We start from the raw sequence: 19,452 nt of genomic DNA on the forward strand, positions 1-19,452 counted from the left end.
CGCTTGTTTGAGCTTCTGTCTGTGTAACCCTAGACCAAAGAGCCAGAGCCAATTCCTGTCTGAATGTAAATCAAATTCCAGAAGGTTCACAGGATTTTTTTATTCTTTCCTTTTCTTGGTTTCTTTCTCTTCTCCTCCTTCACCCTTCTCTCCTCCTCTTTCTCTCTCTCTCTCTCTCTCTCTCTCTCTCTCTTTTTTTTTTTTTTTTTTTGTTCTTAAGGAAACAAATGTATGTATTCAGTCACTGGAGTCCTTCCTCCTCTAGAGCCAGCTCCACAGCTGTTTCTGGGAGTTGAGTGAGCGGCAGCTCTCCTGGCCCCACTGAAGCCTCTGGGACGGACAGGGCTGTGGGGAGCCCCCTCAGTGATTCTAGAATCGTAAAGAAGAACTTCACACCTTTGACAACTGGCTCCAACCATGTGAGTTGGGCTCCAGGTACGTCCTATCTCCTCATAAGCACGAATTCGTTATTATGCAAGTGTTATGCTGTGTGCCAGGGATTTATAGTTAGGGTCTGTTCTTATCTTCACAGAGATCATAGCTAAGGTGAGTGAGGTGTATGTGAGGGATAAACATGTTAACAAACTACCCATAATACATTACAATTCAGCATGAAACCAGCAGCGCCTGGGTGGCTCAGTTGGTTAAGCGTCTGGCTCTTGGTTTCTGCTCAGACCTCACGGTTTCGTGGGTTTGAGCTTCGCATCAGGGTTCTGTGCTGCCAGTGTGGAGCCTGCTTGGGACTGTCTCTCTCCCTCTCTCTCTCTCTCTCTCTGCCCCTCCTCCGCTCACGTTGTTTCTGTCTCTCTCGAAATAAATAAACTTAAAGGCATGAAACCAACTGCATAAATAATGGGCTGCAGAACTGATGAGGAAGAAGGAGTCAGTTGTGCTTTTGGGTAAGGAGAAGGAGCGAGGCTGGTTGGAAGTGGGCTTTGGGACATGAGGAGCGTTTGTATCAGGCATCATAAACAAACTGAGAAAACGTAAAAATAGTTTGCAACCAATAACTCCACAGAGGATTCTGTGGCTTTCATTGCTTCCTGAAAGCATTATTCATTTACGTGTTGATTCAGTAAACATTTGCTGCCTGGGCCAGGCTCTGGCTAGTCCCTGAGGATGCAGGAATGAGCAAGAGCGTCCATTTCCCTGCCCTGTGGAGGATGAAAGTCTCACGGAGGGGGACAAAAGCCAATCGGCTCCTTACCCTGTGATTTATTTGCTAACAGTCATGAGAAGTACAAGTTGAAGGGTGCCTCGAAAGGGGCCTGAACTTGTCTCTAGGAAGTGAGAGGCCGTTAGGATAGGCTCTTTTAAGGAAGGGGTGTTTAAGTTGGGATGCAGAAGATGATTAGGATTTAGTTAAGGGAACAGGATAAGCATCCCTGACATAGGGAGTTGTTACGGGCTGAATTGTGTACCCCTGAAATTCCTTTGTTGAAGGCTTAACCCCCCAGTACCTCAGAATGTGGCTGCATTTGGACATAGGGCCTCTATAGGAGTGATTAGGTTAAAATGAAGCTGTTAGAGTGAGCGCTGATTTCATTTGACTGGTGTCATCACGAGAGAAAATTAGGATACATGAAAAGATAGCAGGCTTGCAGGTGCACAGAGGGAAGACCATGTGACCACACAGCAAGAAGACGGCCATTTGCAAGCCAAGGAGAGGCCTAAAAGGAAATAAACTCTGCTCACACCTTCATCTTGGACTTCTAGCCTCCAGAACTGCGAGACAACACGTTTCTGTTGTTTAAGCCACCCAGTGTGTGGTATTTTGTTATGGCAGTCCTAACAAGTACACAGTGACATAGCGTGCTGAGACCCTTGGGTATGGAGGCGCTATTGCAGTAGGGTCCCCTATCTAAGGAAAGAAAAAAATAACCTCCAGGCAACCTTGCTCTTCGCTTACTCGACAACATCCCTCACGACCTTGTACCATGAGACCACTTAATCAGACTACATGTTTGGGTGTTACCGTATATGGGAGACAAAGAAGTAAAAAAAATACATTAAAAAACTAGGCCACGTGGCGTTCGGGGCTCAGTTCTTCGGCTAAGAACCCAACGGAGCGGTGTCGGCAGGAATGAAGTTGCTTCCTGGAAAGAAAGCCTCCGTGTCATGACTCTCTGTGGCAGAATCCTGCTATGCTATGGTTGCGTACTGGAGAGGTGGCAGGTGTGGCTGGTGACATTCTTGCTGTTTGACCCGGTTAAGTCTATCCCCTGTCCCTGGAAGTAGGTGTTCTCTCCCGGAAGACAAAGGTCCTGGGCTGATGGACATCCTTGAGGTTCCTCCTGTGTCTATGATGCTGTATGTCCAATGCATTGAACCTTTATAATCCCAGAGCACTAGGGAGTAAATGGACAAAGTGATTATTTGCAAATAATTCAAAAAAGCTCACAACACTTTGAAAAAAATTATTTTTTGCCCCCGTAGTTTAAATGTATAATTGACAAATAAAAATAAATACATTTAAAGTGTGCAGTATGATGATTTGATATACATATACTTTGTGAAATGATTACCACAGTCAGGTTAATGATTATAGCCATCATCTCACATAATTACATTTTGTGTGTGTGTTAAAAACGCTTAAGATGGGGCACCTGGGTGGTTGAGTGTCCAACTTTAGCTCAAGTCAAGATTTCATGGTTTGTTAGTTTGAGCCCTACATTGGGCTCTGTGCTGCTGACAGCTCAGAGCCTGGAGCCTGCTTCAGATTCTGTGTCTCTTTCTCTCTGCCCCTCCCCCACTCATGCTCTGTCTCTCAAAATAAAAATAGGGATGCCTGGGTGGCTCAGTCAGCTAAGCGTCTGACTTTGGCTCAGGTCATGATCTCAGTTTGTGGGTTCGAGCCCCGCATTGGGCTCTGTGCTGACAGCTTAAAGCCTGGAGCCTGCTTCGAATTCTCCCTCTCTCTCTGTTCCTCCCCTGCTCATGCTCTGTCTCTCTCTTTCTCTCTCTCTCTCTCCTTCAAAAATAAATAAAAACATTAATAAAAAAATAAAAATAAACATTAAAAAAATTTTTTAATTACAAAAAATAAATACAAACACTGAAGATCTACTGTCTTAGCAAATTACGCTGTTATTAACCATAGTTACCATGCTGTACATTATTTTCCCAGAACTTACTCATTTTATAACTGAAGGCTTGTATCCATTCACCAAAATCTCTCCATTTTCCCCAACCTGCAACCCCTGGTATTGTTCTATTCTCTACTCTCTGTGAACTTGGCATTTCTTTTCCTTTATTTTACACATGTAAGTGAGATCATGCAATATTTGTTTTTCTCTGTCTGGCTTATTTCATTTAGCATAATGTCCTCTAAAGCTCATCTATTTTTTTGCAAGTGCCGATCATGGCTAAAAAATATTCCGTCATATATATCTATATAGATATATATATATGTATATATGTACACATATATGATGTAATACTGTTCACCATACACACACACACACACACACACATATATCAGTATATATAGGCATCTATATGTATGAGAGTATATGTATGCCACATCTTCTTTATCCATTCACCCATCTATAGACACTTAAGGTTTTGTCCATATCTTGGCTATTGTGAATAATGTTGCAGTGAACATTGGAGTGCACATATCTCTTTGAGATACTGTTTTACATTTTCTTTAGAAATACACCCAGAAGTGGAATTGGTAGTTCTGTTTTTAATTTTTTGAGGAAGCTCCATATTGTTTTCCAGAAAGGGTGAACCAATTTACTTTCATATCAACATTGCAAAAGGTTTCCCTTTTTTCCACCTCCTTGCAAAGATTTATCTCTTGTCTTTTTCCTAAAAGCCATCCTAAGGTGTATGAGCTGTTAGCTCCTGGGGGTTTTGATTTGCATTTCCCTGGTGATTAGTGATGTTGAGCACCTTTTTATGTACCTATTGGCCATTTGTATGTCTTTTTTTTTAATGTTTATTTATTTTGACAGAGAGAGAAAGCACATGAGTGGGGAAGGAGCAGAGAGAGGGCAAGAGAGTGAGAATCCCAAGCAGGTTCCCTGCTGTCAGTGCAGAGCCCAACATGGGGCCCGATCCCATGAACCGTGAGATCATGACCTGAGTCAAAATCAAGAGTCAGACGCATAAGTGACTGAGCCACTCAGGCACCCCCATTTATATGTCATCTTTGGAAATATGTCTTTTCAGTCTTTTGCTGATTTTTAATTAGATTATTTGTATGTTGCTACTGAGTTGTATAGGTTTGTTTTATCTTTTGCATATTAGCCCATCATGAGATATATGGTTTGTAGATTTTTTTTTCCTAATCCATAATTAGCCTTTTCATTTTATTGATTATTTCCTTTGCCATTCATGAGAATTTTAGTTTGATGTAGTCCCACTCATTTTTCCTTTGGTTGCATGTGCCTTTGGTGTGATATCCAAAAAGTCACTGCCAAGATTAAAGTCCAAGGAGCATTTTTCCCGATGTTTTCTTCTAAGAGTTTTTAATTTCAGGTCTTATATTTAAATCTTTAATCCATTTAAAATTAATTTTTGTGAGAGGTATAAGATAGGGGTCCAATTTCATTTTTTTCGCATGTGGATATCCAGTTTTCTTGGCACCACCTGTTGAAGAGACTGTCCTTTCTCTATTGTATGTTCTTTTCACCCCTATCCAAGATTAGTTCACTGTATATGTGCAGGTTTTTTCTGGGATCTCTGTTCCATCGACCTATGTGTCTGTTTTCATGCCAATAATATACCATTTTGATTGCTATATAGCTTCATAATATAGTTTGAAATTAGAAAACGTGATACCTCCAACTTTGCTTTGACAATTCAGAATCTTTTGTGGTTCCATAAAAAAATTTTTTTTTGCTTTGTTCATTATAAGCCAATATCTTGTTTTCTTATTAAGTTTTTTATGTTAATTCCAGTACTGTTAACATACAGTGTTACATCAGTTTCAGTTGTATAATATAGTGACTCAGTAATTCTATGCATTACACTGTACTCATTATGGTAACTGTACTCTTACCTTACTCTTACTCCATCACCTATTGTACCCATCCCCCCAACCCATCTCCCCTCTGGTAACTATCATTTTGTTCTCGAGAGTTAAGAGTCTGTTTCTCAGGGGCACCTGGGTGGTTCGGTCAGTTAAATGTCTGACTTCGGCTCAGGTCATGATCTCCCGATTCATGGGTTCAAGCCCCGCATCGGGCTCTGTGCTGACAGCTGAGAGCCTGGAGCCTGCTTCAGATTCTGTGTCTCCCTCTCTCTCTGACCCTCCCCTGCTCATGCTTTTTCTCTGTCTGTCTCTCAACAATAAATAAATGTTAAAAAAAATTTAAAAAAACAACAAATGCAGTGGATTTCTGTACCTTGATTTTGTATCCAGCAGCTTCACTGAATTCGTTTATCAATTCTAGGAGTTTTTTGGTGCAGTGTTTAGAGTTTTCTCTATATCATATCATGTCACCTGCAAATAGTGAAAGTTTTACTTCTTCCTTACCAATTTGGATATCCTTTATTTCTTTTTGTTGTCTGATTGCTGAGGCTAGGACTTCCAGTACTGTGTGAAATAATAGTGGTGAGAGTGTACATCCCTGTCTTGTTCCTGTCCTTTGGGGAAAAGCTCTTAGTTTTTCCCCATTAAGGATGATGTTTGCTGTGGGCTTTTCATATAAGGCCTTTATTATGTTGAGCTATGTTCTCTCTAAACCCATTTTGTTGAGGTTTTTATCATGAATGGATGTGTTGTAGTTTGTCAAATGCATTTTTCTTTTGTGTGTGCATGTGTGTGCTTTTATGTATGCGTATTAGACTTTGTTTATTCTTTTTTACATTTTCTTTTCTTTTATTTATTTGTTTGTTTGTTTGTTTTTAATGTTACCTACAACACCCATTGCTCCTCCCAACAAGTGCTGTCCTCAATGCCCATCACCCATTTTCTCCTCTCAAATGCCTTTTTCTAAAGGTAGTTTTTTTTTCCTATATCTGTGAAAATACCATTGGAATTTGATAGAGATTGAACTGAATCTTTATATTGCTTTGAGTAGTATGGACATTTTAACAGTGTTAATTCTTTTAGTCCATGATAATGGGAATACCTATTTATATCTTCTTCAGTTTCTTTCATTAATGTCTTAGTAGTTTTCAGTACATAGGTACCTCCTTGGTGAGAGAAAATTTATGCCTGGGTGTTTTATTGTATTTTCTATTGTTAACTTTCAAAATAAAAATCAGTTATTTTGGCAGCAAAAAATAGGTTTATTTGGGAATAACAGAGACTTGTAGTTCAGGACATGCAGGCTATGACAAAACCATAGGCAAGTCTAATACAAAGGAGAGGAACATTATTTTTTGGAGAAGAAGGAGGAAATTGGGAGGGGTTGTTTTGAATGAAAGTCCATTTGAGAAACATAGGAGTTCAGAGTGATGGTGGGTTTCTTGTGGAGTAAGTTGCAGGCATGATTGATTTCTTGTAGGAGATTCAAGGTACATCTTATCTTGTTGGAACCTGTAATTGATCATTCTTTCCTGTTGATGATTCCTCTGTTAGGGTCTGTAAGTGACAATTCTTCCTGTAACTGACATTGAGCTGTACCAGTTCCCCCTTCTAGTTTCCCACATACACTTCAGTGAGGATTCTCTTTATTTTCACAGTATTAGTGTAAATTGGATTATTTTCCTAATTTCTCTTTCCAGAGAAATTCGCTGTTAGTGTATAGAATTGCAACTGATTTGTGTATGTTGGTTTTGCATCCTGCAGCCTTACTAAATTCAACTTATTTTAGCCATTTTTTCGTGGAGCCTTTAGGGTTTTCTTTACATAAGATCATGCTGTATACAGAGGTAATTTTACTTGTTTCAACCTAATTTGGATGCCTTTTACTTCTTTTTCTTACCTGCTTGCTCTATTTTGGACTTCCAGTACTATGGTGAATAGAAGTGGCAAGAGTAGTCGTCTTTGTCGTGGTGCTGATTTTAGAAGAAAAGATTTTAGCTTTTTACCGTTGAGTGTGACTCTAACTGTCAGCGTTTTATATATTGCCTTTATTATGTTGCAGTACATGTGAAGTATGTATGTTCTTCTACTTATTTGTGGAGAATTTTTATCGTGGAAGGATGTTGAGTTTTATCAGATGCTTTTTCTGCATCTTATTGAGTTGATCGTAATTTTTATCCTTCATTCTGTTCATGTGGTATTTCGCATTAATTGACTTTCATATTTTGAACCATCCTTGCACCCTTGGGATAAGTTGAACTTGATTATGGCGTATGATCCTTTAAATGTGCTGTTGAATTCTGTTTGTTGTACTTTGCATTTGATACTGACTTCTGTTCCCTGGCTTAGCAATCGCTTGGATGGCTTCTGGTATCCTGGATGTCATTAGTCCTGTAGAGTTGTTGATATTCTTCCCTCCAAAACTAATAATAGGTAACATGAATTGAGCTTAAAACATGTGCCAGGCACTATACAAAGTATGTTATGTCTATCCTGTCTTTTATGATGAGGATATTGAGGCACCATGAATCTATGTAACTTGTTCAAGGATCCACATTTTCATGCAAAGGAGCAGAAACTTGCATCGAGCAGCCTGTCTTTATACACCATACTTTTAACCTGTATTATATACTGCCTCTGTGCAATGATATCCCAGCAACATTGTGAGAACAAAATGAGACTCTGCGTTGTCTCATGAACATAGGAGTGCACATAAGAGGCATGTAATGTATTACTACATAAAAGGTAGAAAACAAATATTGCCTCTAACTTGCAAAGCTCTTCCATTATGCTTGATGCTCATATTCTAGCACACAATAGTCAAACAGTGACAAATATGGACGCATTGACACCCCCATGTCTAAGAAGGAAGGCCGAATGTGTGGCACTAGATTCTGAGGGGCTTAGTGGGCACAGATCTTGAAGATCTCATGGGGAACTGGCTGTTTAAGATGACCAGCGGCAGGGTCTCCTGGCTTCACACACCTTTAGGAGGTCATTTCCTGGTCTTGCCTAGATCCTATAAGCATAGGCCTAACCTCTTTCTCTGCAGACTGGTTTCCTAATTTGTGCTTGACTTGGGCAGCCTGCTCAGATGCCCCCCCACCCCACCCAAATTTCCAATCACCTTTCCACCCTTTTAAACTCTACTATGGGTAGAGAGATAAGTGGAGTTAAGCTCTTCTCCAATGATACCAGATAAAGTGGCAAGGTATCTAGGGAAATTACGCAAATGGAATAGTGGTGCAAGAGATACTTTGCACCGTGTGCCTTTTTCACTCGTTTGGCTCTATATCCTGTGAATGTATTATTTATTCCCACAAAATGAGATCCAGAACTAATGCATAAATAAACAAATACATAAATCATGTTCCCTAGGTGATTTTGCTGCCTAGCCAGGTTTGAGAATCACTGCATTAACTCATCACAAGGGACGGAAACAAACTCAAAGTGCTTAGCCCATTTATCAGCCTTCTAGTGAAGTCATCCGCCTGGCACCCCCAGTGCTTACTAGAGAGCCCAGGGGAGGGTGCTCAACAAGAATTTGTTGAGTTTAAATCAATCCTTACCTTTTCTCTACAACAGACTGAGATGAGCTTGGTCTGTTGACTTCTGTATCTTTACATACCACCTGCAGACTAAGGGCCACATTATCACATCTTGTGTGAAAGCCTCCAGTTTCCAAATGCATATCCCTGAAATGTATTTCACTGGGGCTCCTTGTCTGATCCTGTTCTTTCAAAATTATACATTGTGCTCTTTTTGAGATTAATTTGGAAAGGGCCTTGGGCCAAAAGTTAGAACTCTATGAATACAGGGACTAGTGGGAGTTTAGGGAAGTATTTATGGAGGAGGGCACAACTTGACCAGGACTATGAGAATGATTCAAATTTTCATTGTCCAGTGCAACCACAGGAAAGATAGACCTGGAGCTAAGAGACTCCAGGTGGGGGGGGGGGTACAGGAGCAGGAATTATAGCATCAGGAAGAGCCTCAAGCGGGAAAGTATGTTTGGGAGCACTTAGCTATAGGAAAGGACACCAGGAGATGCAGGCTGGAGAGAGGGAGGGGCCAGCTCATAACAAACAATCCCAAGGTATTGGGCTTGATGTGCATACACAGGAAATTATCATTACTATAGTATTCGTATTAGTAAGACCTTCTTGGGGAGATGAGACAGATCCTGGCCTTGGAGCTAAATTTAGGGCTGTGGTTTTAAACAAGAAATGTGTCCCAAAGTTTGCTGCAGAAGCAGACCAGTTCAAGTGAAACCATGCTCTCCAGGAAAAGAATGTGTTCTCAGGGTAGATTGAGCCAGGTTTTGATGTTTGATGAACCTGCTGAGAATAATGAGGAGAGAGGTAGTGAGTGGGCAGAATAAGGAGATAATCATTCGTTAAAGAATAAAGTGTGGAAGCAGAGAAATAACATTTCTCTTCTCAGCATAATGGGGAAAGAACAAGGTGGGTGACGATAAAGGTGGTCCAGGGTGAATGGAGGATGCAAGTGACAGAAATCAATTCCTGACAACAGTGTTTCCGTTCTCAGCTCAGAGGCAGAGCCAACCTGGACTTTTGCTCCATATCCTCCGCTCAGTGAATCCCTCTCCTGTTCCCTAAAGCGTTTCTCACAGAACCATTGTTGGAAAGGGTGGGAGGTGCTCTTCCACCCCCATGTGAAGGCTGCCAGGCAGCCAGCTTGCCCTGCGTCTGCCTGCCTCCCCACAGATGGCAAGGGACCCCAGACAACGTGAAAGACGCCCCGTCAATGGAAAATGGAGCAAAAGAAAGCACCCCCTACGTGAGCCCTGTTTGCCCACAAGTGTTTTGAGGGAGGAAATAGGAAGGGAATTATGCAAAAGTATCTTCTCTCAGAAAGTCAGTGTCATTCCTCCAGAACAGCAGAGAAACCTGTGGAGTATGGCTCACACTTACAGATTCCACCCCCATGCTGGATAGTTGTTTGTTTTTGCAGACTAAGAAGGCCTAAAAGGTGGGAGTTACCTTTTGATGGAACGGGATGCAAAATGTCTCTCGCCTAGTCGGTTTCAGGTCTTACAAAGCAAGGCAGATTCCTTAACGGGATTATATTTTCCTGTCTGTCGTTTTTTCTGTTTTTTTTTTTCCAATATATGAAATTTATTGTCAAATTGGTTTCCATACAACACCCAGTGCTCATCCCAAAAGGTGCCCTCCTCAATACCCATCACCCACCCTACCCTCCCTCCTACCCCCCATCAACCCTCAGTTTGTTCTCAGTTTTTAACAGCCTCTTATGCTTTGGCTCTCTCCCACTCTAACCTCTTTTTTTTTTTCCTTCCCCTCCCCCATGGTCTTCTGTTAAGTTTCTCAGGATCCACATAAGAGTGAAACCATATGGTATCTGTCTTTCTCTGTATGGCTTATTTCACTTAGCATCACACTCTCCCGTTCCGTCCACGTTGCTACAAAAGGCCATATTTCATTCTTTCTCATTGCCACGTAGTATTCCATTGTGTATATAAACCACAATTTCTTTATCCATTCATCAGTTGATGGACATTTAGGCTCTTTCCATACTTTGGGTATTGTTGAAAGTGCTGCTATAAACATTGGGGTACAAGTGCCCCTATGCATCAGCACTCCTGTATCCCTTGGATAAATTCCTAGCAGTGCTATTGCTGGGTCATAGGGTAGGTCTATTTTTAATTTTCTGAGGAACCTCCACACTGCTTTCCAGAGCGGCTGCACCAATTTGCATTCCCACCAACAGTGCAAGAGGGTTCCCGTTTCTCCACATCCTCTCCAGCATCTATAGTCTCCTGATTTGTTCATTTTGGCCACTCTGACTGGCATGAGGTGATATCTGAGTGTGGTTTTGATTTGTATTTCCCTGATAAGGAGCGACGTTGAACATCTTTTCATGTGCCTGTTGGCCATCCGGATGTCTTCTTTAGAGAAGTGTCTATTCATGTTTTCTGCCCATTTCTTCACTGGGTTATTTGTTTTTCGGGTGTGGAGTTTGGTGAGCTCTTTATAGATTTTGGATACTAGCCCTTTGTCCGATATGTCATTTGCAAATATCTTTTCCCATTCCGTTGGTTGCCTTTTAGTTTTGTTGGTTGTTTCCTTTGCTGTGCAGAAGTTTTTTATCTCCATAAGGTCCCAGTAATTCATTTTTGGTTTTAATTCCCTTGCCTTTGGGGATGTTTCGAGTAAGAGATTGCTACGGCTGAGGTCAGAGAGGTCCTTTCCTGCTTTCTCCTCTAGGGTTTTGATGGTTTCCTGTCTCACATTCAGGTCCTTGATCCATTTTGAGTTTATTTTTGTGAACGGTGTGAGAAAGTGGTCTAGTTTCAACCTTCTGCATGTTGCTGTCCAGTTCTCCCAGCACCATTTGTTAAAGAGACTGTCTTTTTTCCATTGGATGTTCTTTCCTGCTTTGTCAAAGATTAGTTGGCCATATGTTTGTGGGTCTAGTTCTGGGGTTTCTATTCTATTCCATTGGTCTATGTGTCTGTTTTTGTGCCAATACCATGCTGTCTTGATGCTTACAGCTTTGTAGTAGAGGCTAAAGTCTGGGATTGTGATGCCTCCTGCTTTGGTCTTCTTCTTCAAAATTACTTTGGCTATTCGGGGCCTTTTGTGGTTCCATATGAATTTTAGGATTGCTTGTTCTAGTTTCGAGAAGAATGCTGGTGCAATTTTGATTGGGATTGCATTGAATGTGTAGATAGCTTTGGGTAGTATTGACATTTTGACAATATTTATTCTTCCAATCCATGAGCAGGGAATGTCTTTCCATTTCTTTATATCTTCTTCAATTACCTGCATAAGCTTTCTATAGTTTTCAGCATACAGATCTTTTACATCTTTGGTTAGATTTATTCCTAGGTATTTTATGCTTCTTGGTGCAATTGTGAATGGGATCAGTTTCTTTATTTGTCTTTCTGTTGCTTCATTGTTAGTGTATAAGAATGCAACAGATTTCTGTACATTGATTTTGTATCCTGCAACTTTGCTGAATTCATGTATCAGTTCTAGCAGACTTTTGGTGGAGTCTATCGGATTTTCCATGTATAATATCATGTCATCTGCAAAAAGCGAAAGCTTGACTTCATCTTTGCCAATTTTGATGCCTTTGATTTCCTTTTGTTGTCTGATTGCTGATGCTAGAACTTCCAGCACTATGTTAAACAACAGCGGTGAGAGTGGGCATCCCTGTCGTGTTCCTGATCTCAGGGAAAAAGCTCTCAGTTTTTCCCCGTTGAGGATGATGTTAGCTGTGGGCTTTTCATAAATGGGTTTTATGATGTTTAAGTATGTTCCTTCTATCCCGACTTTCTCAAGGGTTTTTATTAAGAAAGGGTGCTGGATTTTGTCAAAGGCCTTTTCTGCATCGATTGACAGGATCATATGGTTCTTCTCTTTTTTTTTGTTAATGTGATGTATCACGTTGATCGATTTGCGAATGTTGAACCAGCCCTGCATCCCCGGAATGAATCCCCCTTGATCATGGTGAATAATTCTTTTTATATGCTGTTGAATTCGATTTGCTAGTATCTTATTGAGAATTTTTGCATCCATATTCATCAGGGATATTGGCCTGTAGTTCTCTTTTTTTACTGGGTCTCTGTCTGGTTTAGGAATCAAAGTAATACTGGCTTCATAGAATGAGTCTGGAAGTTTTCCTTCCCTTTCTATTTCTTGGAATAGCTTGAGAAGGATAGGTATTATCTCTGCTTTAAATGTCTGGTAGAACTCCCCTGGGAAGCCATCTGGTCCTGGACTCTTATTTGTTGGGAGATTTTTGATAACCGATTCAATTTCTTTGCTGGTTATGGGTCTGTTCAAGCTTTCTATTTCCTCCTGATTGAGTTTTGGAAGAGTGTGGGTGTTTAGGAATTTGTCCATTTCTTCCAGGTTGTCCAATTTGTTGGCATATAATTTTTCGTAGTATTCCCTGATAATTGCTTGTATCTCTGAGGGATTGGTTGTAATAATTCCATTTTCATTCATGATTTTATCTATTTGGGTCATCTCCCTTTTCTTTTTGAGAAGCCTGGCTAGAGGTTTGTCAATATTGTTTATTTTTTCAAAAAACCAACTCTTGGTTTCGTTGATCTGCTCTACAGTTTTTTTAGATTCTATATTGTTTATTTCTGCTCTGGTCTTTATTATTTCTCTTCTTCTGCTGGGTTTAGGCTGCCTTTGCTGTTCTGCTTCTATTTCCTTTAGGTGTGCTGTTAGATTTTGTATTTGGGATTTTTCTTGTTTCTTGAGATAGGCCTGGATTGCAATGTATTTTCCTCTCAGGACTGCCTTCGCTGCGTCCCAAAGCGTTTGGATTGTTGTATTTTCATTTTCGTTTGTTTCCATATATTTTTTAATTTCTTCTCTAATTGCCTGGTTGACCCACTCATTCGTTAATAGGGTGTTCTTTAACCTTCATGCTTTTGGAGGTTTTCCAGACTTTTTCCTGTGATTGATTTCAAGCTTCATAGCATTGTGGTCTGAAAGTATGCATGGTATGATTTCAATTCTTGTAAACTTATGAACGGCTGTTTTGTGACCCAGTATATGATCTATCTTGGAGAATGTTCCATGTGCACTTGAGAAGAAAGTATATTCTGTTACTTTGGGATGCAGAGTTCTAAATCTATCTGTCAAGTCCATCTGATCCAATGTATCATTCAGGGCCCTTGTTTCTTTATTGACCGTGTGTCTAGATGATCTATCCATTTCTGTAAGTGGGGTGTTAAAGTCCCCTGCAATGACCACATTCTTATCAATAAGGTTGCTTATGTTTGTGAGTAATTGTTTTATATATTTGGGGGCTCCGGTATTTGGCGCATAGACATTTATAATTGTTAGCTCTTCCTGATGGATAGACCCTGTGATTATTATATAATGCCCTTCTTCATCTCTTGTTACAGCCTTTAATTTAAAGTCTAGTTTGTCTGATATAAGTATGACTACTCCAGCTTTCTTTTGGCTTCCAGTAGCATGATAAATAGTTCTCCATCCCCTCACTCTCAATCTAAAGGTGTCCTCAGATCTAAAATGAGTCTCTTGTAGACAGCAAATAGATGGGTCTTGTTTTTTTATCCATTCTGATACCCTATGTCTTTTGGTTGGCGCATTTAATCCATTTACATTCAGTGTTATTATAGAAAGATACGGGTTTAGAGTCATTGTGATGTCTGTATGTTTTATGCTTGTAGTGATGTCTCTGGTACTTTGTCTCACAGGATCCCCCTTAGGATCTCTTGTAGGGCTGGTTTAGTGGTGACAAATTCCTTCAGTTTTTGTTTGTTTGGGAAGACCTTTATCTCTCCTTCTATTCTAAATGACAGACTTGCTGGATAAAGGATTCTCGGCTGCATATTTTTTCTGTTGAGCACACTGAAGATATCGTGCCAAGCCTTTCTGGCCTGCCAAGTTTCAAAAGAGAGATCAGTCACGAGTCTTATAGGTCTCCCTTTATATGTGAGGGTACGTTTATCCCTTGCTGCTTTCAGAATTTTCTCTTTATCCTTGTATTTTGCCAGTTTCACTATGATATGTCGTGCAGAAGATCGATTCAAGTTACGTCTGAAGGGAGTTCTCTGTGCCTCTTGGATTTCAATGCCTTTTTCCTTCCCCAGTTCAGGGAAGTTCTCAGCTATAATTTCTTCAAGTACCCCTTCAGCACCTTTCCCTCTCTCTTCCTCCTCTGGGATACCAATTGTGCGTATATTATTTCTTTTTAGTGTATCACTTAGTTCTCTAATTTTCCCCTCATACTCCTGGATTTTTTTATCTCTCTTTTTCTCAGCTTCCTCTTTTTCCATAACTTTATCTTCTAGTTCACCTATTCTCTCCTCTGCCTCTTCAATCCGAGCTGTCGTCGTTTCCATTTTGTTTTGCATTTCGTTTAAAGCGCTTTTCAGCTCCTCGTGACTGTTCCTTAGTCCCTTGATCTCTGTGGCAAGAGATTCTCTGCTGTCCTCTATACTGTTTTCAAGCCCAGCGATTAATTTTATGACTATTATTCTAAATTCACTTTCTGTTATATTATTTAAATCTTTTTTGTTCAGTTCATTAGCTGTTGTTATTTCCTGGAGGTTCTTCTGAGGGGAATTCTTCCGTTTGGTCATTTTGGATAGTCCCTGGAGTGGTGAGGACCTGCAGGGCACTTCCCCTGTGCTGTGGTGTATAACTGGAGTTGGTGGGCGGGGCCGCAGTCCGACCTGATGTCTGCCCCCAGCCCACCGCTGGGGCCACAGTCAGACTGGTGTGTGCCTTCTCTTCCCCTCTCCTAGGGGCGGGATTCACTGTGGGGTGGCGTGGCCCGTCTGGGCTACTTGCACACTGCCAGGCTTGTGGTGCTGGGGATCTGGCATATTAGCTGGGGTGGGTAGGCAAGGTGCACGGGGGCAGGAGGGGCAGGCTTAGCTCGCTTCTCCTTAGGTGATCCACTTCAGGAGGGGCCCTGTGGCAGTGGGAGGGAGTCAGATCCGCTGCCGGAGGTTTGGCTCTGCAGGAGCACAGAGTTGGGTGTTTGCGCTGAGCGAGCAAGTTCCCTGGCAGGACCTGGGTCCCTTTGGGATTTTGGCTGGGGGATGGGCGAGGGAGATGGTGCTGGAGAGCGCCTTTGTTCCCCACCAAGCTGAGCTCTGTCATCCGGGGGCTCAGCAGCTCTCCCTCCCTTTGTCCTCTAGCCTTCCCGCTTTCTGAGCAGAGCTGTTAACTTATGACCTCCCAGACACTAAGTCGCGCTTGCTGTCGGAACACACTCCGTCCGGCCCCTCCGCTTTTGCCATCCGGACTCGGGGGCTCTGCTTGGCCGGCGAGCCGCCCCTCTGCCCCGGCTCCCTCCCGCCAGTCCGTGGAGCGCGCACCGCCTCGCCCCCCTTCCTACCCTCTTCCGTGGGCCTCTCGTCTGCGCTTGGCTCCGGAGACTCCTTTCTGCTAATCCTCTGGTGGTTTTCTGGGTTATTTAGGCAGGTGTAGGTGGAATCTAAGTGATCAGCAGGACGCGCGGTGAGCCCAGCGTCCTCCTATGCCACCATCTTCCCTCGTTTTTTCTGTTTAAATTTCCGTTAAGAGCTCTTTGCACGTGATATGGGGCTGAACGTAGAAAAGATACTCTTCAGGGACCAGTGTGGGATAGAACCCACACTTGTTAACTCTGTCTGGGCCAGTGAAATTTCCCCTTAGGCTAACATGTAAGTGGCTTTCTCAGTCTTGATCTGTAAGGGCTATGCAATGTCAATTTGTATGGGCAAAGGTCTAAGGGCACACAGAGACCAGAGCTTCCCTTTGCTTCTGTGGCTGAACGATCAACCTCAGCAAGGCAAGACCAGCACAAGGTTAAGGTGAGTAACGTGCCTAAGGCCAAAATTTAAGGAGGCACTCACTCTTGGGGGTCACTTAAGTTCAGGGTCAACCCTGACAGCTTCCTTTAATTTTTGTTCTCCAAATGCCTCACTCTGGTCCCTGCCCAGAGCCTCAGTGTTCCATTCACAAACACTCAGACATTTCATGCCTTGATATTTTATGCAACTGCATCAACATTTATCCAGTAGATGTATTTCTAAACATTATTCACAAATTTATTCACAAATATTGAGAAGCTTCATCTCCTTCTTAGGATCTTCTACTGGCAGTGACCCAACCATGTTAACTTCGTATTTTCCTTACTGCTTCATGCAGAGAAACTTAAAAGCACTGCAGGAAGTTGACATTAAACGAATTGATAGAAGAGAAATAACCTTGGGTGATCACCTCCCAGATTCACCTGTTGCACAAGTTTGTTTTCATGTGTAGTTTTCTGTACGTTGAGACCACCTGTGTTAAATTTGGATTCCTCTAATTCACTGTTGCCCAGACCAATCAAGAGGCTAAACAAAATAAGAGTGACCATCACTTGTCTTTATTGCCCACCCATCATGCGTACACTCTAGATCAAGGCTATGTGCTATATTACACTCTCTTACAATACCCAACCGATCCTGGATTCTCAGGGTTGAAATAAGTGGGGACATATTTAACTACCTGGAGAAAATTATTTTTTCATTCTATAGTTCTTGAGTCAGTATCTTGCCAAACAAGGGCATCTCTGTCAGTCTGAGTCACAGGATTCAAATCCTTTGGTTTTAACCTTTATTGTAAACCAAGAGGTCAATTTTGGCCAGTTCAAGGCTGAATCCAAGACAGTTTTAAGACTATAGCTGACAGAAGACATCTATAAGTCAGCTCCCTCTGAGTATCAGAAGTTCTACTATCTATGTTAGTCATTGCTGAATGCTCTGGCAGTATGATAACTGAATATCTAAGAGGGATGTTACATTTCACATGGGTGGCTCTATCATCATTTCCTTTGTGACTGTTTCCACCATTGCTTTTATGTTTAAAAGGCCCTCACCTGTTTACTGTTAAAAAACAAAATTCACCTCAGTAAATTTTGTGTATTTTATTGGCTCTATTCAATGATCCACGAATCAGGGAGCATCCAACGTAATAGAGAGAAGGGATCTCCAAAGAACTGTACAAAATGAAAAACTTTTATAGGCAGAAGAGAACAGGAACAAGAAGTTATACTAGGCACAAAAGTAGGTTGGTTACTGTAAGGTTACCAACTTTCCTTTAGGGGAAGGCAGGCATCTATTAAGGGATTCCTGAATAATTCCATTTCCAGGAGAGTCAAACTGTAATTAAGTCAAGTCTCGCTTTGGTGATATGGGGCTTAGCATAAGCAACTCCACTTGACGTCTGTTGTCTTGTTTTTAACAATTCTCCCTTTCTGGTTAGACTCTTAGCCTAAGAGATGTGGTTAAAAAAAAAAAAAAAGACTTAAGGCAATAGCTTACCAGCTCCTCCCAGCTACTGCTCGGGAGTTCTCACAATTTTTGCTGAATATCTGTGTGCTGTTCACAGGTCATGATGTCCAGTTCACATTCTCCAAGTCAGTCATTCCTGTTGTTCCTTTTCTGTCTTAGAGAGATCATTTGGTTGGTAGTTCCTGTGTTCTAGATTTAGAGCTGTTTGTCTTTGGAATGTTTTTCTTTCCCCCTGGGTACATGGTTTCGTTTAGCTCAGGGAAGAAGGCCTAAAAAAAAAAGTTCCTGTTAGGCTCTGAATATCTGCTTCCAATTTGGCCAATTTTTGGCCATAGAGCTACTTTAAAAAAATCCTTTCAAATATCTTGTCAGATTTCATCCGGGACAAACAGCAAATATTCTTGGCTGTATTGAACAAACACTTGGACACAAGAGGTATCTCCAAAGAGGGTGCAAGGGGTACTATCCTTGAAGATCCAGTGCCACTCCCAAAATATCCCAAAGAAAGAAAGACTTAGACATTTTATCTGAGAGCTAGGAACAGTTAGTGGGACCCTTGCTGCAGATGGAATACAACTCACATTTCTGTCCAGGCATATTTTGCAGCTCCCAACTCCCAAACCGCGACTGAGCTTCTGTATACACTCGAACTGGCAGCCTGCGTGTGGCAGGCAGGCATAAAGCCAAGCCAGGTTGTTGGGACACAAAACAAGAGAAACAAGGACATAGTTTTCCCTAGGAGACAAAGGATCAGCAACCAGCAAGTGCCCCCAAACCAAATTTATGAGTCTGGATTTGGAAAGGAAGGGACAACCTGAGATTTTACCTCCTTCTCTCTACTGGACAGTACAGAGATCCAGAATAGCTGACTCTGGTGTGAATTCTCATCCTTTGCTGGCTTCTGCCAGTTTCCCCAGGATCCCATCTGCTGTCTCCAGAGCGAGTGAGGTTGAAAGTAGGGAGTATAGCCCTGGTATCTACGAGAATTTGGCAAGGTTTACCATTAATTTTAATTTTAGTTTCCTCTTGAAGCTTTAAGGAAATAACGTCTAGCAGTTTACTGGAGCATTCCTCAGGATCTCCTCAAGTATGGGACCAGCCCAGATGGTATGGGGGCTCCTCATTTGGTGGACTTTTGTTGCTGGTCTTCGAGTCTCTTCAGAGGGGAAACAAAATTCAGAGAGAGGATTAGTAGACTGAGTAGTCAGGTAAGGGAGGATGGAGGGGAGCAGTGGGAGTCACATTAGTCTTACATAGTCATGTCTTAGTTTTCCCTTGTATCTTTAATTCTCCTTAGACTTTTGGAATCTTGAGGCCTATCAGAGGCTTCTAAATTCCAATTACAATAGGTACTCTCCCCTGTTTATTTGAGTTAGTAGCCCTGGCTTTCAACTTCATTCCTTAAATGAATGATCTTGTCTAATGGGAATGTTCTCCATATTGGCCGTTTTAATTTTAGACTGTCTTTGTAAGATTCTGCCATTTTTTATAGACACGTACAGCTTCAGAGATCTGTAGGTCTGTAGATATAAGTAGGTATGGTAGAAGGTGGCACATTGGTTTCTTCGAAACTTCTAAGCCTTGGGTTCTCAGAGCCAAATTAATGACTAAGAGGCATTAAATACAAGCAGATAGGGACAGACCAGTGGCCACAAGATCTCTATGGTAC

General features: G+C 41.6%; 1 long non-coding RNA gene across 2 annotated transcripts; it reads right to left on the reverse strand.

The window, feature by feature from the left end:
• Positions 1-1,780: 1,780 nt before the first annotated feature.
• Positions 1,781-19,095, reverse strand: LOC122231310. 2 transcript variants are annotated; one of them, XR_006208501.1, is made up of 4 exons: positions 19,037-19,095; positions 18,785-18,939; positions 17,814-18,052; positions 1,781-2,348 (listed from the first exon to the last, which is right to left on the reverse strand). It is a non-coding gene; the product is annotated as an uncharacterized LOC122231310 (long non-coding RNA). The 2 variants fall into 2 exon arrangements; XR_006208499.1 differs by having other exon boundaries at positions 18,785-19,076.
• Between the last annotated feature and the right edge of the window lie 357 nt (positions 19,096-19,452).

Source organism: Panthera tigris, chromosome A1 (assembly GCF_018350195.1).
Source record: "Panthera tigris isolate Pti1 chromosome A1, P.tigris_Pti1_mat1.1, whole genome shotgun sequence".
NCBI classification, from domain to species: domain Eukaryota; kingdom Metazoa; phylum Chordata; class Mammalia; order Carnivora; family Felidae; genus Panthera; species Panthera tigris.